Source organism: Myxocyprinus asiaticus, chromosome 13 (genome assembly GCF_019703515.2).
Source record: "Myxocyprinus asiaticus isolate MX2 ecotype Aquarium Trade chromosome 13, UBuf_Myxa_2, whole genome shotgun sequence".
NCBI classification, from domain to species: domain Eukaryota; kingdom Metazoa; phylum Chordata; class Actinopteri; order Cypriniformes; family Catostomidae; genus Myxocyprinus; species Myxocyprinus asiaticus.
This window is the reverse complement of record NC_059356.1, coordinates 5,652,328-5,677,687: the sequence shown is the minus strand read 5'-3', so window position 1 is coordinate 5,677,687 and position 25,360 is coordinate 5,652,328. Positions and strand designations below refer to the sequence as shown.

The following is a 25,360-nucleotide window of genomic DNA, read 5'->3' as shown; positions in this document are numbered from 1 at the left end:
CAGCAAAGCGACACCACTCTCCCGTTCCTGTTAGGGTTTCCAATCGATTCTCCCCACTCAGTGATGTACCCACTGAGAATCATGATGAAAGAGCCCTTGTTACTGGTATTCTATTGTAAGGAACGTGGAAATAGAGACTCCAGCCACTATTGTTAAATGCAATTCGGGTGCCAGAGCGTCTGACATCAAATCAAATGTACAAGTGCTGGCTAATGCTAAACGTAGATTTTCTAAAATTGCTATTCATGTCGGCACTAATGATGTCCGGCTTCGCCAGCCGGAAATCACTAGAGATAATGTTAAAGAGGTGTGTCAATTTGCAAAAACGATGTCAGACACAGTAATATGCTCTGGCCCCTCTCTGCTCGTCGTGGTGACGAGGTTTATAGTAGATTAGTGTCACTGAATGGCTGGATGTCTGAGTGGTGTCTGGAGAATTGAATAGGATTTATAGACAATTGGAAGAGTTTTTGGTGTAGACCTGACCTGCTAAAGAGAGACAGACTCCATCCCTCCAGGGAAGGTGCCACTCTCCTCTCTAGTAATTTGGCTCATAGTCTTAATAATGATAGTATTTGACTAACTGGGGCCCAGGTCAGGAGCAGACAAACTGGTTAATCCGAATATCTGCTAGCTGCCTTGAGACGTCACACAGGTCACATAAACTACAACGCATAGAGATTGTATCACCTAGATATCATATAGAGACTGTGTCTGTTCCCCGAACTACCAAAGACAAAATCCTCACTAAATCATTTAGAAAAAATTTGATTAAGGTCAAACTTGAACAAAACAAACAAATTAAAAGATAAACACCATATATAAAAATAGGGCTACTAAACATTAGACCTCTTTCTACCAAAGCACTAATTGTAAATGAAATTATTACAGATCACTGTTTGGATGTGCTCTGTTTGACTGAAACCTGGCTTAAACCGGATGAATATATTAGTTTAAATAAATCTTCTCCCCCAGGTTATTGTTATAAACATGAGCCTCGTCTGAAGGGTCAAGGAGGAGGTGTTGCTTCAATTTACAGTTAAGTTTTTGGTGTTACTCAGAGGACAGGAAGCCTAGACTAAAGACTCATCTATTTAGCCAGGCATACACCTAATTCATCCTTCAACTCACAATTAGGCTGCTTTAGTTAGGTCTGCCGGAACCAGAAACCAGAAACAATGATCATGATCTATAACTCTGCAATAAATTGAATGGCATCTACGCTAATATTATTTTATTTGTTTCCCTGTCTCAACCTTGGGACTCCTATCCTGAGGTCACCAGAACCGGCCGGATCCAGCTCCGTTCCTGCTTGGTGTTGGACTCCACTGCTATATGTCACTGTGTGATGATGACAAATAGCAGCCGGTGCCAGCCAAACATCACCTCAGTCTATTACGATGGACTTCAGAGGATGAACTGATGCCAACTCCAACCATAAGACATGGGATACTTCATATGCCATAGCCTGAACCTTGGACTTAGGATAGACCTCACCAAAATTACTGGCCAGGTTGAACTGCGATGCACCAAACTGATCTCTGCCTGCATCACCTTGGTCTAATGATGGACTACACTCTTGAAATGTAATACATAGACTATCAATTAATTGCCAACAAAACCCTTCATCAGCCAACTAACAAGGACAAATGCATCTATGTGAACTTCTGCAGTTAATCCAGGATGGACTTCAAAGACATCAGTCATTAATTTTACAGTTCATACAAAATATTTGTTTTAGACACTGACCCTTAACACTTACTTAGTTAGTTTAATCATTTTAAACCTTGACTTGCACTATACATAAGTAATATTGGTATTATATTCATGATGTTAGCCAGAGGGGAACTGGCCCCCACAGTGAGTCTGGTTTCTCCCAGGGTTATTTTTCTCCATTAACCAACATCTTATGGAGTTTTGTGTTCCTTGCCACAGTCACCTTCGGCTTGCTCACTGGGGTTATAAATACAATTATTATTTAATTATTTTTAAACAATTCACAATCGTATTTTATCAAACTACACAATGATGACTCTAAGACATAATAGATATTACAGTTTTATCTTCTGTTAATGCCTGATCTTCTGTAAAGCTGCTTTGAAACGATGTGTGTTGTGAAAGGCACTATACAAATAAAAATGAATTGACGACTAAAAAACACAACTTTTATAGCTAATGCGCACGCGTGTTCTCGAGTTGATTGACAGGCGATGTCTGTATCTAAAAGATGATTGGCTCTTTTACCTGCAAGGCGAGACTTCCTATCTACATCCGTTGACCGTTGGCTGCAGTTGGGCGTTCTAATTTCTCCCATTCATTTTAATAGAAGTGGCCCGTCTCTGCTAAATTGTCTTTGGTGCAACTTTAAGGTAAAAGTGCTTCACATGTGCTATAAGTAAATGTATTATTCACTGTGTACAATTGGTTTTATTCTGTATTTTTTGAGTAAATGTGATTGCAAACATGGACATGCCATCCATGGTTGCTGGACTACTGTGTGTACTGTTATTTACTACTTCCTAATATATGAACAATTACTTCATGTGCAAATAAATTACTAAAATTTGATGACAACAGAAATCAGAAGAAAATGCTATCTACCATTTAAAATACAATATTATTTTTGTAGATTCTTTTTTTTTTTACAAATTTAAAGTTTTGTGTGAAATTGAGTAAATATAGTGCTAAATAAGCAATTTTTTTTGTTGCAATTTTATGTTATTTACTATATTACATTTTTGATATATCAGCATTGTATCAGCCTATTAGCCACCCTGCTCTCTGGATATCGGCAATTAAAAAACCCCTATCAGTCGACCACCAATAAACAGGATAAATAACTAATCTCTTATCGCACAAAAATATCAAAATAAGAAACTAGAAAGGCTCATGCGCATCCCGGAAGCAAAATTATGGGCTTCAATTAGGGGTGTAAAATGTATCAATGCATCACGGTGCATAAATCTGTTAAAGAAATTTTTATGCATCGATTACGAAATTTAAGAATCAATTATCATTACTAGCTATATTAATACTCAACGTGAAAGTCTCATATTACACGAACCTTCTTGCAATGGACACGGAGCGGAGCATCCAAGATTGAGTTTGTGCTGCCGAGTTCACCCCTCAAACCTACATAAGATAAATGGATGGATGCTGCAGAGTTCTGTTGTCTGTCATTATTCAAAATTGTGTGCATCTATCTTACCAAAGTAAGTTCACTGGTGTTGCCTTCTTCCCCGATTAGTATATACTATGTTACTATTGCTTTTGTACCTCCATACATTTTTTTGTATTTCTCCATAAAACAGTTTAACCATGAACAGAACTTGGCTTAAATAAATGTGACTGGTGGGCAGACACTGGCTGTGAACAAAAACATTTACTCGTTCATTCATTCTCTTTATAGTGAATGTTACAGAATATAGGGAATAAGGAGAGATTTCAGACTGTTCTGAAGGGAAGCAACCAGTTGATTACAGTCACCTGTGATTGGTCAATGACACGTGGCAGTTGCGAAAATAAAAACATTTTCAAAAAGTGTGCTTCAAAAAGTCCTGCAAGACAAACAGTCCTGTCTCCGTCCAGCCACCTGCTTTCTCTCTCCCTATCCCAAAATGAACAGGGAACTCAAAGTTACCCCATCCCCTGTATGTGACCCGGCTCGTTTTAAACATGGATCTTATCTGCCAGCACATGACTTCTCATCTGTAATAATTGGTGTATTAAATATTAGTTTAAAATGTCAGTTCAACAAGGCTCAGAACTAGGGATGTGCAAGGTTACTGATTTTAACATTTGGTTAACCGTGAGGTTTCATGAGCTGTTAATCGTTTTTCCATCAGGAAAATAATGTTTATTGCAATGGAATTTCCTCAAACACTCAAAATACTGTTGCAGCAATCAAATTGTCACTGTCATGTAGTGTATGCGTTCTGCCCAGGCAGGCTGACATATCTGTGAGGCAGTGAATGCAAGTATTGTCATGTGTGTGAAGTTAACACTGATGCATTTAAATAGCCTCTTCAGGGTGCTTTAATTTTTAAATGGTTTAAAATCAAATAGCATTGAACTTGTCAAACTATTGTATGTAAATATGCACAGAGCAAAAGAAAAAAAACACTGTCTTACATTTATAAAGCGCTGACACTTTCCTTTGGTAAAAATGAACCTGGAATCACATGAAGTCCTCTTTGCAACCTGAACTTTGTCAGAAAGCAGCACAGCGCAACGAATGAAGCAACACAGATGTTTCATGATACAATTATAAAAAATAAAGATATTTTTCTAACTTTACTTTGTGTCTAAAAATGTGGCGATGTTTCGTGATACACTGAAAGAGAAAATAGTGAGATTCAGCCCAAAGAAGCTGTCCTGTCAAAGAAGCTGTCTAGCACGTGCAAACGGTATACAGAAAAACAGCGCAGACGCACGAAAAAGCATATTTGAACAGCCACTAACTCGCCCTATACTTGAAAAACTGACCCACTGAAAAACTGAGTTTGTCAGAACTCGTCGAGTTTGGGTCAGGTTGAAGACCTCTATAGCATATGTAGAGTAACCGAATAGTGATTTTGGTATTTGAACAGTGGCGTGTCGAGCGGTTAACTGAATGCCAACTATCTGTGCACATCCCTACTCAGAATGTGCACACAAGCAATGAAATATGACATATGCATTGCAATGTAATGTAATGCGATATCATTAGGTATAATTTTGATAAAAACTTGCCAGCTGTTTTAAGTCCACAAAAAAATAAATAAATAAATAATAATAATAATTTACACGTGCTGATTGCAAGACGCAATACGGGACAAATCTCTCTCTTCCTCTCTCTCTCTGTGTGTGTGTGAGAGAGAGAGGCAGCATCTACACTACAAAAACATTGATAAAATGAAGCGCTAGGTTTAAATTGATGCATCCTCTGGTTGGCGATCAAAATGAGCCATGAGACCACACTGCCCAATGTTTGCATAAAGTAAAATATTAGCTAGCTATGTGTGTTAATTAATGTGATTAACCTTTGAGAATGTGTTCTTCCTGAAGTTTCTGGTTCTGAGGGCACAAGCAAATGTGAGCACATATGGCACGGCGGGTGCCGCCATGTTTCATGGGACTCTGATCACATAACGGGGTTTGGGCAAAAAAAATAAAAAAATAAGATATGAGTAGTTAAGGTTAAAAGACAAGTCGTTTTTTAAATATTCATGAATTATTATAACAAAAAATTATTGGAAAATAAAATATCACCCACATCTCCCTACCCGATGTCTTTATAATTATTAACTGTTTATTATTATTATTTCTTTTAAATGTCAAAAATAAACTGTGCAAGTTTGTGAATTAATTTAGTAATCGTAATTTTAAGATGTGTTTTGGGTAGAGCCCGACCGATATGGGATTTTTGAGACCGCTACTGATACCGATTTTAGAGGGGGGAAATTCACCGATTACCGATATGGTGGCCGATATAGTTAATTTTTGAGCTGGAATGAAAACAGACCTTTTCTATGTGGACTGTGCACCGATTTTGCACCGATATGACTATGCAAAGGTACTCAGAAGGCTGCTTTCTTAAATATTTTTATCAAAGAATATTTGACATTATTACAATACATTGTCAACAAATCCAAGACATGAACACAGAAAATAAAGAATAAATAAAAAGACAATAAATAGCTATTGGTCACTATGTTTGTTCGCTGTTCCAGGATTAAGCTCATCCATTGATATACCGGTTAAAATTATTTGCCAGTCAAAATGTGTCAATCATTAAAAATTCTAGGGAATTTGAGCGTCGCCAGTTAGAGGTTGTGCTCCAAATACAAATTATCCATCACTCGGATGGATATGAGTTGAAAAGTTTCCATCATGGTTATTTTTATCCGTCATTAGTTGCTTTTGCATTATTTCTCCATTGAAACGTGCCTGTTCTCACAGATCTCTCACTCACACGTACACACATACAAACAGCAGAGTAAAGCTGTATAAGTCAAAAAGTTGCTAACATCCTACCCGTGTTCTGCCACTATCCAAAAGATTGTACTAAAATTACTTAAGGAATTATAAAACAGCTCCTATTTTAAACGTGCAATTATAAATAATATAGTCGCCAAAAGGTTATATCAACATTTTGATGATGAATTCCAGAGAAGTGCTGATCTACAGATGTCTTCTACAAAGATCCCTCAGTTATGTTCATGGTTTTTATAGAGATATTGTTTGGTTCGTTGGTCCGGTTTGCATTCTCACCACAAGTAAACTGTTCCAGAGTTCGTATGCAATCGGACCGAGACCACCTCATTCAGGTGGTCTTGGGCCGATTGTTTTGGTGCGGATCTGAGTGCGATTGCTGTGTTCATATATGCCTAAATGAAACGAACCAAGGGACAAATGCTCCAAATGAGCCAGGTGTGAAAATGCCCTAGTGTTTGAGTAGATTTGATTCTTTTTGTAGACAAACAAATTGGTCTTGGAAAATGTCTCTGTCTCTATGCAAACGATCGTACAAATGTAGGCAAGTTTGCACCAGCTCCGTAATAACTCGCCGATGTGTTCATGTTGTTTGATCTTAACTGACTGAACGAGAACTAGTTGTCGACTTCAAAGTAGGTGGAGCTCCAGGTCACACCTACCGATGACGTGGACCAATCGCATTAACGTTGGTCACAATGGCACACCAGCACGACTGTGAGTCGCAGGGTGCTGACTGCAAGCCGTGTAGTGTGTGCTTGGCTTTAATGAAAAAAAAAGAAAGGGATGAATATAATGGCAGTATTAGTTATCTATGTGTAGTACAAGTCATGTTTTATTTTACTAAACTGATTAGATGTTGAAAGGAAATGTATAAAACTAAAAAATATTGATTTAACTGTAAAATTAATGATTAAATGTCTTTGAAGTCCATCCTAAATTGACTGTGAGAGTGCAGGTAGATGCAGCATCCTTTTTTATGCTTTTTGTAACCAAAATTTGACTTGCTAATGTAACGCAACTTGTAAAAACACAAAACTTCAACAACAAGAAAAAGACAGTATTGTGATTTCCACATTTCAAAAGTGGCACAACAATTTTCAACTGTTCTAATAATAAGAACATTTCTTGAGTACCAAATTAGCACATTAAAATGGATTAGGTGACAGTATATTTTAAGTAGACTGAAAATGGGGCTTTGCCACATAAGGGTAAAAAAATATATATATATATTTTTTAAATAAATAACACAAAACACTTTAAATAGTAATAATAATAATTTGCGGAGGGTCACGTGGCACCATGCGAGGTTCGGACATGTGAACGGCGAATTCTGCGCACTTAGTTTTAATACTTTTTGTGTCATAAACCGGTGAGATTCGATACACTCTGATTCTTAACTGTTCTAGGAAGACAATATGTCAAAGAATTCAAAATCCTCGGGCTCTGGAGATATTAAAAGACACTTACATGCTCAAGCTGAAGCCTCTGAGTAGCAGGACGTAAGCCCAGGAGTCAATCTGGATGGTGAAGGAAATTCGGTGTCAATTGATGAACGTGTCGGCATTGCTGATGAAGGTCGTTGCTGACGTGGAGGATCTTGCTGTAATACGTCGATCGATCACTGCCATGGAGACGAAATTCGCTGAGATGGTTACAAGAGTGGTAGATGTTGAGAAACAGATCGATTATCTGGAGTCATCGGAGAGGGAATTAGCTGCTAACCTGCTACCGATCAAGGCAGACTTGGAGCGTGTCTGGGAAAAGTTGGAAGACTTGGAGAATCGTAACCGGTGAAACAACGTCCGAATTGTTGGAATTCCTGAGGACGAAGAAGGCCGAGATATGGTGAAATTCCTAGACGGGCTCTTCCCGAGTCTGCTCGAAATAACAGGTCATAAGCTGGAAATAGAGCGAGCTCAAAGGGTTCCAGCTCGGAGATCCACGGAGGGAGACAGGCCCTGATAATTTCTGGCCAAATTTCTGAGATCATCCGATAAAAATCATGTGTTATGTGAGGCGATGAGTAAAGGAAGGCTTTCTTGGAAGAACCACAGCATTTTCTTGTTCCCAGACATTGCGAATGAATGAAACGTGATCGATTCAAGAAATGCAAGAAACTCTTACATCAACTGAAGGTCGCTTTTGCACTGATGTTCCCGACCAAATTGAGAACAGATACTAAGGATGGCCACAAAATATTTACATGCCCACAGCAAGCGATGTTCTTCATAAAGTCAATGGAGTAAGCTATTTGTGGTTCTCATGTTGCAGCCGAGTGGGCCTGACTCACTGAACTCACTTGACTGTCCAAGGAAATGGAGTGCCTTTTTTGTTTCTTTTTGTGCTGGTTCCGCCTAGCAAGCTGGAGTTTGTTTTGTGGAATAACACTCCTTCGGGACAGTTTGTGGATGAATCTGCACGTTCTTTGTGCTTATGCCTCCGATTGGCTGGAGTTTGTTTTATAGATTATTTTCTGTTGTGTAATTCTGTCTCACAAAATTTTTATAGAAGCACCGGACTTGAGCAATCCGACATTCAAGTTGTCACAGGGGCTCTCATAGGTGTACATGGACTGTTTGAGTTTAGAGAGATGGACGCCAGTTGGCGCTGTCATGCACGGGATTAATGCGCAGGTTTTTCTTTTTTCTGTTTTTTTTTTTTTGTTGTTGTTGTTTTTTGTTCTGGGGATGTTCAGGGTTTGGTTGTTGCACTAATGTTGAATGTGGTCGTTATAATTTTATTTTTGACACAATCTATTTTTTATAATATGTCAAAATGTCAAATGTTAATATGAGCAGATTGTGGAATGTGAATGGGTTGGGGCACCCCATAAAAAGAAGGAAGGTTATTTCTTAAACGTAAGAAATATGATGTAGTGTTTCTTCAAGAAATGCATCTTTCCCCACAGGAAGCTGAAGAATTTAGGAAGGGGTGGACATGTTTTCTTTAGTGCTGGCTCAAATAAGAGCAGGGGAGTCATTAAATTGATAAGTAAGCATCTACAATTCAAATGTCTCAAACAGATTAAAGATAAATTAGGAAGATTGTTTTAGCAGAAATTCAGGGGCAAAGGTTGATTTTGGCTAATATTTACGCACCAAACGCTGATGATCAGGGCTTTTTTATAGATCTTGGAGGGATGTTGCAAGCCACTGGCACCCTTCATGATATAATATTGGGAGAAGACTTTAATCTTTTGATGGACTCAGTCCTTGATCATAGTGAAGCAAAAGTGTGTAAGCCCCCTAGAGCAACAGTAATGCTTCACAGGATGTGTAAAAATCTTGGTCTTACAGATAATTGGAGACTTTTGAACCTTAAATTTTGACTTTAAATGTTTTTTCATCAGTCCATAAGATTTACTCTAGAATAGATTTTTCTAGAAGTCCCTGATTTCTGTAATGATGCTGAAGTGGAAGACTCAAGTAGATCCATATGCAGTGTCGTTTATTAAAGGAGCAGGCAACAATAGTGTTGATAATGTAGGCAAGGGTCAAAACCAGTAAGCAAACAATGATGCAGATAATCCAAAAACAGTAGGCAAAAGGCAAATACTGGATAACAAGGCAAGGGTCAGACACGGAATAAGTCCGGCATAAAGAAAACGCTAAGAATTGCAAGACAATACTTCGCAATAATACAACAAACAAAGAGTCCTTAAATAGAGTCCCAAATGAGCAGAGAATGAGACACAGCTGTACGGGAAATAGAACTCAATACTCAGTCGATGCAGACCTCTTGTGGTGGGAGGTGGAAGTAACAAGTTCCTCAGTAGATATAACATTTACCCCCCCCCTTATAGCCTCCTGATTGTCGTGCTGATGGGGGCTTACGAGGTCTGCCTCTGGGTCTGGGGCAAGGCCGCTCAAGGTGTTTGGAATGGAATTCGGAGATCAGAGAATCATCCAAGATGTCATCAGCTGGAATCCAGGATTGTTCCTCTGGACCATAACCCTCCCAGTCAACCAGATAAAACATCCGACGACCCCTTCTGCGAAAGTCCAGGAGTTCATTAACATGGTAAGCCATCTGGCCGTCAATTTCCGGTGGCGGTGGTGGGGAGCCTTCGTCAGAAGTTCGAAGACGGCCAGGGCCAGCTGGTTTCAGCAAAGAGACATGAAACGTGGGAGAAATACGATAATCCAGATAAACCAGTAAGCAAACAAACAATACAGATAATCCAAAAACAGAAGGCAAAAGGCAAATACTGGAGAACAAGGCAAGGGTCAGACATGGAATAAGTCAGGAATAAAGAAAACGTTAAGAATTGCATCTCCCTAAACTGATGACTGAGCAAAAAAATTATCTTGATTCTGAGATAACCTTGGAGGAGCTTGATGAGGTAATTAAGGCCTTACGCAAGGCTCTGGGGCCAGATGGCTTTGCCACTGAATTTTTTAGATTTTATGCTACAGAACTGGCTCCACTTTTGTTAGAAGTTTATACGGAATCATTAAAGAAACTTCCGCCAACCATGACACAAGGCCGGATCAGTCTGATTCTTAAAAAGGACAAAGATCCAAGCGAGTGGAAGAGTTACTGTCCAATTTCCCTGATTCAGCTAGACATTAAAATTGTCAAAATTTTTTACTAACCGATTAAGTTATGACATCTCTTGTACATATAGATCAGGTGGGGTTTATTCGGGGTCGTAGTTATTCTGATAACATTAGGCATTTCATCAATATCATGTGGTCAGTGGCGAATGATCAGACACCAGTCGCTGACATCTCACTTGATGCCGAAAAGGCGTTTGATTTGGTAGAATGAGATTATCTTTTTAAGGTTTTGGAAATATACGGGTTCGGAAATACTTTTATTGGATGGATTAAGTTACTTTATAGACACCCGGTAGCAGCGGTACAACAAATTTATTAATTTGATTATTTCACTCTGGATAGGGGCACCTGGCAGGGTTGCCATCTTTCCCCATTGTTGTTCAGTCTTGCCCTGCAACCATTAGCAGCCGCGATAAGAAAGAGGATGATTTTACAGGGGTGATGGCGGGAGGTGTGGCGCATAAGCTTTTGCTTTACGCAGATGATATTTTGATACAAAGCCTTTCTATCAAACTAATCGGAGCAGTTACACCCCATTATCTCTTATTTGCACTCGGTATGGACAAAAGCGTCCAGAGTGATTAATTCAGACATTTATTTAAATGTTGCCTCAAGCATATGGCTGAACCCAAAATTATATATCAATAAGTCCCCTTTCTGCTGGTCAGAGTGGATTGGGAGGGAGGTTAATACACTCGGCGGCCTATATGAGAGTGGAGTGTTGAGATCCTTTGAAAATTTCATTCAACATTTTGTGATTCCCAGATCTCAGTTCTTTAGGTATTTACAGCTGCGCCACCTGCTCTGTACCATTTCTGGGAGTAGCATACACCCCCCTAAAGCAGCAGATACTCTAGGAGTGATGATTTCTGCTTTTGGAAAAGGTCATGAGGCATCAACGTATTACTCCCTGCTAATTCAGAGTCTGGGGGACAGAGCTTCAACTTCTCTCAAGAGATTATGGGAGAAAGATTTAAACTTGGTACTGGAGGAGGGACTGTGAGCTAGGATTCTAAAAAACATCAAGTCTGCAACTAGAAATGCAAGGTTGCGCTTTATGCAATTCAAGATTTTACATCGATTCTATTGGACCCCCTCTAGATTGTATAGGCTTGGTCTTAAAGGCACACCTACCTGCTGGCAATGCCAATCAGAAGATGGAGACACAACCCATGTTTTTTGGTGGTGTGTTAAGATCCAAGAATTTTGGTTGAAGGTTCAGAGTTTTGTGTGTGACGTATTGGGCACTCAAATTTCATTTTGCCCCAGACTCTGTATTTTAGGCGATGGGGCTGTCATCAATATTGGTAATAAACACATAACAAATTGGGTTCTAACTAGTGTTATGATTGCCAGACAAGTCGTTTTAAGGGGATGGAAGTCGGCTGAAGCGCCCCCATTTCAGGAGTGGAACACGGAGATGGGGAGGGTGGCAGCTTTCAAGGAAACATCATCTAGAATACTGGGGAACTTGGATGCGTTTGTTTGGAAATGGGGCAACTATTTAGCATTCTTGGAGGGCTCTTGGGGAGGGGCAGTGGAGAGAGAGGTATAGTTATAAATTTGTGTGATTATTATATTTTTATAAAAACAGGATTGTTTATTGGGGGTCAGGGTGGGGGTTAAATGTTGATGTGTATATATGTTTTCCTTTTCTTTGTTTATTTTATGAATCAATAAAAATGTTCTTAAAAAATGGAAGTGTGTAAACTGTTTCATTTTCATATAAGTAACTTGTAAAGTAATTGGAGTAGTTTTCAGTGAACTACCCATTTACTCGAGTCCATGAGCGTAGAATACCCCCGCACTGTCTTCCAACTTTTCCCAGACACGCTCCAAGTCTGCCTTGATCGGTAGCAGGTTAGCAGCTAATTCCCTCTCCGATGACTCCAGATAATCGATCTGTTTCATTGGGCAAGTGTGTTCACATAGAGGTTTTCATGGGGGCAATGTGTATAAATCCAGATTTAAAATTCAGAGACAAGATAGTCTATACGTGCCCTGGGTAGGGTTGCACCAGCTGTGCGCAAGGTCTCACTTAAGTTGAGACGTAAAGTTCACACTAAGGGCTTAGTAACTACTAGTTAGTTTGTAACTAAGTCAGCGCTTAATTTGGTTGCACCACCTGCACTTAAGGCAAGACTTAAGTACACAGGAAAGTGCACTGTTAGATCGATTTTTACTTAATGATTTTTACATAATGCTTTCTCCCGTAAATTTAAATGCGTGTTATGCAACATCATCATATAGGCCGAAAGGACTGAAGCCTGTCAACCAAAACATGAGCTCATTGATGTCATTAAATGAGTCTGTTTTTTATTCTGTAAATATTTAGTTTACACGTAGGGTTACGTTCTACCTACATTTAATGGTGCAACGCTCACATATTTAGTAGTGTGAAAATTGTGACTTAGTGCCCATTTATGCCACAACTAGGCTAAGTTGTAACTTGCGTACAGTTGAAGTCAGAAGTTTACATACACCTTAGCCAAATACATTTAAACTCATTTTTTTACAATTCCTGACGTAGAAAACATTCCCTGTCTTAGGTCAGTTAGGATCACTACTTTATTTTAAGAATGTGAAATGTCAGAATAATAGTAGAGAGAATGATTTATTTCAGCTTTTATTTCTTTCATCACATTCCCAGTGGGTCAGAAGTTTACATACACTTTGTTAGTATTTGGTATGATTGCTTTTAAATTGTTTAACTTGGGTCAAATGTTTTGGGTAGCCTTCCACAAGCTTCTCACATTAAGTTGCTGGAATTTTGGCCTCTTCCTCCAGACAGAACTGGTGTAACTGAGTCAGGTTTGTAGGCCTCCTTGTCGCACATGATTTTTCAGTTCTGCCCACAAATTTTCTATCGGATTGAGGTCAGAGCTTTGTGATGGCCACTCCAATACCTTGACTTTGTTGTCCCCAAGCCATTTTGCCACAACTCTGGAGGAATGCTTGGTATCATTGTCCATTTGGAAGACCCATTTGCGACCGAGTTTTAACTTCCTGGCTGATGTCTTGAGATTTTGCTTCAATATATCCACATAATTTTCCTTCCTCATGATGCCAATTATTTTGTGAAGTGCACCAGTCTCTGCTGCAGCAAAGCACCCCCACAACATGATGCTGCCACCCCCATGCTTCACAGTTGGGATGGTGTTCTTCGGCTTGCAAGCCTCACCCTTTTTCCTCCAAACATAACGATGATCATTATGGCCAAACAGTTAAAAAAAAAAAAAAATTCAGACCAGAGGACATTTCTCCAAAAAGTAAGCTCTTTGCCCCCATGTGCACTTGCAAACTGTAGTCTGGCTTTTATGTGGCGGTTTTGGAGCAGTGGCTTCTTCCTTGCTGAGCAGCCTTTCGGGTTATGTCGATATAAGACTCACTTTACTGTGGATACAGATACCTGTCTACCTGTTTCCTCCAGCATCTTCACAAGGTCCTTTGCTGTTGTTCTGGGATTGATTTGCACTTTTCACACCAAACTACATTTATCTCTAGGAGACAGAATGCGTCTCCTTCCTGAGCGGTATGATGGCTGCGTGGTCCCATGGTGTTTACATGATAGTACAAACCGTACTACTGTTTGTACAGCTGAACGTCGTACCTTCAGGCATTTGGAAATTGCTCCAAAGGATGAACCAGACTTTTGGAGGTCCACAATTTTTTTTCTGAGGTCTTGGGTGATTTCATTTGATTTTCCCATGATGTCAAGCAAAGAGGCACTGAGTTTGAAGGTAGGCCTTAAAATACATCCACAGGTACACCTTTTTTACGATTAAGTCAAGCAATGTAAGTTGCCATGGCATGTGGTATCCGAATTGTGTTGCACAATGATGAATAATTTGCTACATATTTCTTTTTAAACTCTGCCTATTTCTCTTGATGAATAATTAGCAAGCTTTGATGGCAATTAAAAATGTTAGCGACCCGCACAAACATGCACTCATTTTCAGTCTATATTCGTAACTCTTTTATAACGTCTTTATTTTCACAGATATGTTATCAAAGCCCTTCAAATTAGAATAAAGATGGTGATTGTTAATGTTGAATTCAGATTTTCACACATTACAGCCACATCTGTCTGGATCAGGCAGCATTATATCTTACATGTTACAACAACAGTTTGCTTTTACAATGCTGACCCTAAATACTAATAGAAGTATTGACCTTTTCCCTTTTATAAATAAAATGACTGACTCACAGCAGGCTGCTATAATAACTTCAAACGTTGTGCAGTTTAGGTTCATAGTGTACTCCCAGTATACAATGAGGAAAACATGTTTAACCCTGCCATTTTTACATTATACGGTATATAATTTAATAGAAAAGGCAGAGAGCTGAAACAAAATCATCCACAGAATCATGGATATATAGCAGTTAAGATTATTTACAGTTCAGAATGCATTAACGTATTGAGATAGGTCTTAATGTGTAGAGTTCTCATTCATTATTGCTCTAATGTAACTTTTTTCTGTATTGTCAATAGACTGAACAAGAAACAGGCATCCTAGGGTTGTCGGGGCAGGAGAGAAAACAATGACACACAACAAACAAAAGAAACTTCACAGGTGAGAAGTGGCTCTTAAAAAAAACCACTGCTATTACATTTCTTTACATTGTATAAAATCCATGATGGCTTAATGCACAAGTGATTGTAGTACTACATATAGACCAATCATAAAATTGTCATAAGGAAAATACAGGAAATAATATTATAGGATACAAATAATTTGTTATTGTTCAGCAGTGTACTTGATTTCTTCAGTATGTCACTATTCCCTTGTACATGTTTCAAACACTTCTTTATTGTCAATAGATAGAGCCAGAAGTTGATTCATAATTGAGAGTGGATGAGGCAGAAAGTTTCATGAAGGCTACAGACATCAGGAAAAACAATTGACTATGGAATAAGATGAGTATTATCGGTCCTGTGACAGATGGATTTGGCTTTATTATGCTCAGATTCAGAGAGAAAAAGTGTCTTTGTGGCCATGTACCTTTTACTGTATGAATGTGTAAACTTGAAAGGAATATACAAAATATTTAGCAGCACTGCCTGTGTTGAAATATTTCTTGTACCTTTAACTTAGACTAATCTGACTAATTTATACTTTTTTGATAGACAGCACAGACAGCACTAGATATAGGGTTGACTGTTGTAGAAGGAGGCGGGTCTTCAATAACTGGATTAAAACCCCACCAGCCAGATCCCAAGACTAAGGTGTGTCAGGTGCTTCGAGAAATTACTCTAAAATTTCAGGCTCAGTGGTAACAAGATTTCTCATGGCTCAATTTTGAGCCTGGTATTGATGGAGCATTGTGCTTCTACTGTCACACGGCCTTTCAAAACAAAACATCACAACTTGCCAAAAACACAGAAACCACCTTTATCAACTCTGGCTTTAGAAACTGGAAGAAGGCCAGAGAGAGGTTTACATTACATGCTGGATCAGAATGTCACAAGACAGCCACAACACACATCTATGATGCAAGACCAATAGATGTTCAGCTGTCCAATGTATGGGCATCACAGCAAGAGTAGGCAAAGAAATGCCTATTAAAGATAATCAGTGCTGTGCAGTTTCTGGCAAGACAAGGTTTATCTCTTAGAGGCCATGACGATGATGAGGGAAACTTTGCTCAACTTCTAAAATACAAGTCGGAAGATGACCCTAGCCCAAGCAAATGGTTGTCTTTCAAAACTGATTATACTTGTCCGCAAATTCAAAATGAAATCCTCAATCTATTCAGTAATTCTATAATTCTGGAATTGCACAAAACATCAATTCACTTCCAAACTTGCAGTTTTCTGTCATTATGGATGGTACCCAAGATGTATCAGGGAAGGAACAGGAATCAGTCTGTCTAAGATATACTGATCATGATCTAATAGTCCATGAGGAATTTGTTGGCCTGTATGAAGTGTCTATGACAACAGGAGAGAACCTGGCAAAGGTACTGAAGGATGTACTGCTCCGTCTTAACTTATCCATCACTAGGCTGAGAAGGCAGGCTTATGATGGTGCTGCGAACATGGCAGGAAGGTATTCAGGGGCACAGGTCATCATCAAAGAGAGCCAGCCACTTACATTATATGTCCACTGTGGTCCGCATTGTGCAAATTTAATTAAACAGCATGCTTTATGGTTGCCCCCTACCCTCCCTTCAAGAAATGTACACTTCCAGAGTGAGGAAAAAGGCTGGAAAAATCACTCTGGAACCCACTCACCCAGCCCACTACCTTTCTGAACTGTTGCCTTCTGGCAGGAGCTACAGATCACTGAGTACCAGAACCATCAGGCATCTCATGAACAGTTAAAACTGCCCCATTGAGCAATAATTAATGTGCAATACACAGCTTAGTCTATTTATATTTATCCAACATACCACACCTCTTCTGCCATTACATTCCCTTGCTTCTGTATATAACACATTTGTATTTGTATATTGTACATACATATATATATTGTCCTATTGTGTATTTCTATATATCATTTTTCTATTCACTTTTTATTTTTATTCTATTTTTTATTTTTTATTATTATCTCTGTCTTTTTGCTGTATTGTTTGTGCACTGGAAGCTTCTGTCACTAAGACAAATTCCTTGTATGTGTAAGCATACTTGACAATAAATCTGATTCTGATCACATCTCCTGTTGTTTGGCCAATCTGTGAAAATGAAGTCAATTTTCAAAGATATTTCAAAGTCAGAGAGTGGATCTGTCAAAGCCATCAGACCTTTGTATCCTACAAGGTGGACAGTACACACTTGTGCCATTCGTGCTGTGCTAAACCAGTATCAGCTGATGTTACTTGCTCTGGATGAAATGGCATGTGGTTATTCAGAGTCAGCTTGCAGGGCAAATGGTTTGTTTGACAGATTTCAAAAAGGCAATATTTTGCTTGGCCTTTTACCTGCCTTAGAAATGACAGAAGAGCTGGTGTGTCTCAATACTTCTCTTCAGAGTCGCACCCCGACAGTAGATGTATGCTAGCTGCTGTCAACTGTGTGATGGACACAATTGCTAAACAGAGAGCAGAGGATACATTTCAAAGTGTCTACAACAAAGCAACACAAATATGTAACTCCCTAAATCTGTCTCCAATTAAAATGCCTCATGCTCAAAAGCCTCCGAAATGCATCTGGTCAGGGTTCAGCACATGCACCAATTTCCTCTGCAGACTACTTCAGGACAGAATTTATCAAGGTCTTGGATGTTGTCGATATGCAGTTTCAAGAAAGATTTGACCAAGAGGGTTGCTTACAATCAATACTCTTGAAAAGGTACTGTTGACAGGAGAGGCTGATGGTGGTCTGTTGGAACAATATCCAGAATTGCACTGGGCTTCACTGAGGGTGCAGTTGGCAATGATAAGTCCAAGTGTAATTATCAGTCAACTACTGAGGCTGCAAGCACTCTTCGTAATATGTTGCCAGAAGTCCGCCAGCTCTTTGACCAAGTGGAAACACTTGTGAGGCTCCTTGTTGCCCCTGTTTCTTCAGCTGAGGCTGAAAGAAGCTTCAGCAGTTTTCAAAGATTAAAAACCTGGCTCTGAAGCACAATGACACAGTCTCGTCTAAACAGTGTTGCTATGTGTCACATACACAATCACAAACTGGATAGTATAGATATGGAAATGATTGCTCAGCAATTCATTGATGGGAAGGAGTGTCGCAGAAAAACATTTGGCAGTTTCAAGTAGCTTAAAATATTGAGATATAAGTTAGCTTTAACTCTGTGTAAATATTTTGTTGTTTTTGAATAAACCAGTCAGAAAGCATAAAGAAAATGTTAAAAAGAGCTTAAAAAAGCTGGTTGACACTAAATGTTTATAGCATGTTATTGTTATACTGATATAAGTTCTCCTTACCGGGACATGTTTCTCACTTCAGTTCAATTACATAGAGTGACATTGAGTGACTTTTTACATTCTTTCCTGAACCGCGGACAGTAGAATAGAATAGAATAAAATAGAATAGTGTGTGAATGTGCAAGTATTCATTACTGTGTGCCATGTACATACAATAATACAATGTATACAAAACACATTTTGCAATATGTAAACAATAAAGTGCAATATACAATACAACATGCAATATACAGTACAGAACATGTGCATTTCTTTCTTTCTATTTTATTGCTTTAAACATAAATAGCATATTAAGCCAATTAAGCGAGATAAGATAAAAAATAAAACTTGTCAATTAGACAAAGGTCAGAAAAAACTGGTATTACACTTGACATTCTGTCCCCCTCACATCAGAAATGATGGCTATGCCCCTGCTTGAGTAATATTATTGCCCAGTACTTCAAACTGTATTCAAGTTCTTCATTAGCAATACTTTCACTAAAGTAGATTTTCACCACTGATTATTATACTGGATATTCTCATTTAGTTATATGATAATAATAATAATAATAATAATAATAATAATAATTACAAACCATATTTTGATAGATTGTGCAGCACTATAACAAATCTGTAACATGTTTGCAATTCAAGTTATTATCAGTTGGATGCACATGTCATTATTAGTTTAACAAGGTTATTTGTCAGCTCATATAATTTTATAACTACAGTCATCAAATCTGTTCAACTGTCTGAATGTAAAGAATGAAGAATGAACACCAACCTGTTTGTTCGTCAGTGTGTTCGGTTTTAATTCTGCATGCTTCTGGATAAGCCATATCTTCACTCTCCTCTTTAATAAACATCTTTACAACAGTGTCACACAGATTTCACTTGTTTCCTGGAGTTTTACAATTCTCCCGCCGAAAATAAACACTAGAAATAAAACTTGTTAAGTCACTGTAGAAATAAAACAGATGAGTCACACATTTATTCTCATTCAGCGCTGAGAATCTTCTTCTTCTTGTTTAATGGCGGTCTCATACTAAGCGCATTACCGCCACCTATCGTTCGTCTGGATCACTTTACCTGCTACCAAACCAAATTCACTGGACTATCAGGACTCCGACTTCAGCTGGAGCTGCGTGTTCAGCTCCTCCAGCAAACACACAGAGCATCCTTACAGTCCAGAGCAAACACCCTACCCTAAAACCCCTAGAAAATAAATTATATATATATATATATATACCTGCCTCTAAACACAGCACATGATCCATGTCCCTTCTCCACACCTAAAACCCATTCTGATATGGAGAGAAGTAATTTCCCTTTCAGCTTTCATTCTTTCCCAAACTTTTCATAAGTGAGAAATGAGAGCTATTGGTTGATAATTTGTTGGTGTACAAGGGTCTTTACCTGGTTTTCTTATTGGCACTATTAACACTTCCTTCCAACTTTGTAGCATTATTCCTTCCATCCGAATTATATTACAGGACGTTAACATCACCCCCATTAAAACATCGCTAAAATTTTTAATCATACAGTAACTAACCCCATCTTGCCCAGGAGTTGATCATTTAATTCTCCTTACTGCATGTTTTAACTCATTTAAAAAAGGTACATCCAACAAATGATTCTTTGTTACTCTCTACTGTTGTAAAGACAAAAAAGAAAACATCCTGCACACTATCTTAGCTTGCAAAGAATATCACAAAACATTTATTGCAACGTTTCGGTCACACAACCTTTGTTGTAAGGACAGTACTACCAAATTTAAAATACGTCATAACCAATTAACATATCTGATGACCGTGAAGTATCCTGTAACCAATAACAGTCAAATAGATAGAGGACCTCTAGAAAACAACAAACGCATACTGGCGAACTTATTCTTAAATCAAAATGTATAAAATATATAAATATAAAATTCACAAATACAATATAAACAAACAAAAAACTTACAATAACAGTAAATTACAACCAGAAAATGATCAACGACATTATAGAAATATCTTTTAGGCAACACAGAAAAATTTGAAACTGCGACAAACACTGAATATCTACAGCATCACATTAAACACAATTTCATCATTAAGTCCCAATGGTGATAAGGCTTGAAGCGTATGAATCCAAAAAGTCTCATGTCTCTGTAAAATCAATTCAAGATTTCCTCCTCTCGATGGCATCTTAACACTCTTGATGCCACAAAAATAGATTGAATTCAACAGAATGAGCAGCAATAGGATAATTTAGACCATTTTGCCTGATTGAACTCTTATGTTCACTAATCCATTGTTTTAACTGCCGTGAAGTTTTACTCACGTATCCAAGACCACAAGGGCAACGAATCAAATACACAACATGGATGGAGAAACAAGTGATCACAGAGTTACTTCAATACTGTTTACCAGTTCATGGATGACCATATTATAGCATTGAGCGCAATTACCACATGCACCGATAATTCCCTTTGGGATTGGACTAAACACTCTATGACAGTGAAGAAACCTTATTGCGGAATTGGGCATGGACTAAATTATCTTTTACATTTTTAGTCCATTTAAACATAATGAGAATCCTTTAAATCTGGATTAGATATTACTAGGTGCCCTTTTTTAAAAAAAAATGGATCTTATACAGTAAGAAGTAGGTGTAAATATTGTGGTAAAGGTAAACAAAAAAAAATTTTCTTCTATATTTTATTATAAGTCAAAGCGCATTTTGATGATGTCTTTTGAGTCAGTTACTTTGAATGAGGAAAAGACATGACAATTCATAGGTTGAAAAGGGTTGGAACCCTGATTTTAACTGAAATAAACCTGCTGAAACAGAATGTGATCACAAACTAAGGCTTGAATAAAAATAAACTGCACAGGTTATTTTAATTACAGGTCAGCCTCTCTGCCAAACTCTGGTCAAATTAAATCTGTATTAATTCATCATATCTAATTAATCAAGCAGTGAATCTGAAACAATGGAGAAATTAAGTTTTACCTCTAATATTTTGCTTGTATTACAAAATTAACCGGTCTGCCCTGTCACTCACCGCTCCAGTTTCAGTCAGATGAAAATGGAATTCCGCCATTACATCACTGATGTAGAGCGCGGCACAAACAGTAAATGGGGCTGTTTGGCAGCTACTACTAGTGGTAGATTGCAGTTTATTGTGCGAGTCTGAAAGCCCAAGCTTCAACAAGCCCAAAAAAAAATGCAACCTGTGACTTTCTATATTTACAAGCGACTTCATGAAAAAACATCTCAAAAGCGGATATGGCAACACTGCTATCACTGCATTGACCCTCTATTTGTTCTAGTTCACTCAAGATTACTCTTTGACATGGATTGTTAAAGTTTATTACTGCATAATTTTTTCCCTCTACCCAAATTTCCACTGCCACATACTCCATAGACATTCCTCTGCCCACCACTGGTCCCTAGATGTGGCTTAGGTCCCTCCTACGATGCAAGTCAGCAGGATTTTTTTCACCCACATTATTGTCCCTCAAAGCTGTGAGTCTGATTTCTTAGAAAATTAAAAGCTCTCTCTTTAAAAAATCTCTCTTTAAAAAGCACACAATTTGCAGTTGCAAAATTCATAGAGAAAGTGGAAGCCAATCACTTTCCTTGCTGCTTTGCTTCTTTAGCTTGTCTGCTGACGGAACACATGAAGGAGGAACGCGAGGGGGGATTTAGAGTATGGTGACTGAGAGGAGAATTTGTCACCAGCTCAAGCCTTGCACACCTCTGATACTCCAGGCAAAGTGTGTTCTCCAGTGTGGTTTGGCATGGTTCAATCATGTTTGGCGGTGAGGGCGATGATGGAGATGCTTTATCGCTGAAGGCCAAAGATGCTGAGACATGGTCATATTTAGTGGATGAGCAGAGTGCCTGTATTTCCCCATAAACAGTAGAAAAAAGTTGATTGAGGTTCTTAGTCGGGCAGTTGAGAGACTTCAGCTCAAATGGCCCATGATAGATGCACCTGAATGGTCTCGACTAGAAGAGCATTTTTTACGAGTCGGCATAATGCCGGGACTGCTCTTTCCCGATCTGCACAACCAGCTAGTCAGGACATGGCACTCGTCGTACACAGCGAGAACCTATGTTACAGGTCTTCACATTGCTGGACCATGCAGAGTTTAGGTGATATGCACATCTTCTCCCAGTAGAAGAGACATTATGCACCTCCTCTTCCATGCTGCCATGCAGAAACAAAGGCAGTTCACCCATCCAATATTGTATGCTTGTGCTGCAGTGCACACAATGGCTGTGTAACAGGCCTACCAGCCTAATTTACTTAAAGATTTGAATGAAAAGAGTCCAGATCTCGAGGCTGTCCAAAAGCTGTGTCACGACTCAGATCTGGCACTCCGGACTACCACGACAAATGCCCAAGCCATCGGCAGGTCTATGGGTAGCCAAATCGCTGGCTGAATTTGTCAGTTCTTATAAGTTTGTGAGCAACTAAAATATTTTTCTCCACTTTTTAATTTGTTTTTTGTTTTTGAAATTATGAGGATTCTGATGCTTATCCATTACTTTCCTCTTTTACTTGGGATTAGCATTTCTTAATATTCTCAACTCTTGGAGTCAGACAAAATGTGACAGGACCAACTCATCGCCATAAGCATACGCTAGATTTAATTCTGTCATATGAAGTTGATACTATAGAAATTCTTCCATAGAGCGATGACATCTCAGATCATTACCTCGTCTCTTGTATGCTGCAATCAGCTAATGTTACTTAATCTACACCACACTATCATTCAGGTTGAACTATTCTTTTGACCACTAAAGATAGCTTCACTATTAATCTTTCAAATCTATCTCATACACTCAATAAGCCCCAAAGTCTAGAAGAACTTGATGTAATAACAGCAAATATAAATACAGTCTTCGCTAGCACTCTTGATAGTGTGCCATCCACACCCCCCCCCCCCCCCACATGATTAAAGAAAATTAAAGAAAAAATCCCCGCACCATGGTACAATGATCACACTCATGCTATCAAGAGAGCAACTTGGAAAATGGAACGCAAGTGGAAGAATACAAAATTAGAGGTATTTTTTGGTGCATGGAATGATAGTGTCTGCTACAGACAGGCACTAACAGCTGCCAGGTCAGCATATTTTAGCAAACTCATAGTAATGAACCACAATAATCCTAGGTGTTTATTCAGTACTGTGGCTAAATTGGTTAAGAATAAAGCCTCAAGTGACCCACATATTCTGTTGCAGCACAATAATAATGACTTCATGAATTTCTTTACTGATAAAATTTAAATCATAAGAAATTGGAATTATGCAATCATCTGACACAGTACCTCAGAAAACAGTGTCTCATAATTTTCCTCACGAGCAACTTCAATCCTTTGCTGTCAAAGTTCATGAAGAGCTAACAAAACTTATCAAAACATCAAAAGTAGGGGGCCTGGGTAGCTCTGCGAGTAAAGAGGCTGACTACCACCCCTGGAGTCACGAGTTCGAATCCAAGGAGTGCTGAGTGACTCCAGCCAGGTCTCCTAAGCAACCAAATTGGCCCGGTGCTAGGGAGGGTAGAGTCACATGGGGCAACCTCCTCATGGTCGCTATAATGTGGTTCGCTCTTGGCGGGGCGCATGGTGAGTTGTGCGTGGATGCCGCGAACAATAGTGTGAAGCCTCCACACGCGCTACGTCTCCGTGGTACTGTGCTCAGAAATGGAGGCAACTGAGATTCGTCCTTCGCCACCCGGATTGAGGGCGAGTCACTACACTACCACGAGGACTTTGAGCGCGTTGGGAATTGGGCATTCCAAATTGGGGAGAAAAAGGGGACAAAATCTCAAAACAAAACATCAAAAGCCATAACATATGTTAGATCCAATACCAACTAAGCTCCTAAAAGATGTATACCCTGTCATCTCAGAACCTCTTCTTAATACTATTGACTCTTTGCTATCCTTAGGACATGTCCCAAGAAACTTTAAAATGGCAGTTATCAAACTGCTTATTAAGAAGCCACAGCTTTATCCTGGAGAACTGGCTAATTATAGACTGATTTCAAACTTCCAGTTTATGTCGATAATACTAGAAAATGTAGTGTCCTCCCAACTATGTTCATTTCTATAGAGAAATAGTATATATGAACAATTTCAGTCAGGATTTAGGCCCCATCACAGTACAGAGACTGCACTTATCAGAGTTACAAATGACTTCCTCTTATAATCTGATCATGGCTGCATTTCTCTTCTAGTGCTTTTAGATCTTAATGCTGCCTTCAAAACCATAGATCATGACATTCTCTTAAATAGGCTTGAGAATTATGTTGGCATTTGTGGACTTGTATTAGCATGTTTTTGGTCCTATTTAGCAGACCGCTACCACTTTGTCTGTGTAAACGAGGAATTGTCAAATAAAAAAACAGTTAAGAATGGAGTGCCACAGAGAACAGTTTTAGGGCCTCTGCTCTTCTCCTTATATATGCTTTCCCTGGGAGATACAGTGCATCCAGGAAGTATTCACAGCGCTTCACTTTTTCCACATTTTGTTATGTTACAGCCTTATTCCAAAATGGATTAAATTCATTATTTTCCTCAAAATTCTACAAACAATACCCCATAATGACAATGTGAAAGAAGTTTGTTTGAAATCTTTGCAAATATATTAAAAATAAAAAACTAAATGAATCACATGTACATAAGTATTCACAGCCTTTGCCATGACACTCAAAATTGAGCTCAGGTGCATCCTGTTTCCACTGATCATTCTTGAGATGTTTCTACAACTTGATTGGAGTCCACCTGTGGTAAATTCAGTTGATTGGACATGATTTGGAAAGGCACACACCTGTCTATATAAGGTCCCACAGGTAACATTGCATGTCAGAGCACAAACCAAGCCATGAAGTCCAAGGAATTGTCTGTAGATCTCCGAGACAGGATTGTATCGAGGCTCAGATCTGGGGAAGGGTACAGAAACATTTCTGCAG

The 25,360-nt window shown here is 38.8% G+C and overlaps 1 protein-coding gene across 1 annotated transcript in view; it reads right to left on the bottom strand.

Moving 5' to 3' along the window:
• Positions 1–19,405, bottom strand: part of LOC127450336 (gastrula zinc finger protein XlCGF57.1-like) — a 279,453-nt gene extending 260,048 nt beyond the window's left edge. The window contains exon 1 of the transcript XR_007898960.1: positions 19,177–19,405. The gene's annotated coding sequence lies outside the window, so the exon portion shown is untranslated. The remainder of the gene's footprint in view (positions 1–19,176) is intronic.
• Between the last annotated feature and the right edge of the window lie 5,955 nt (positions 19,406–25,360).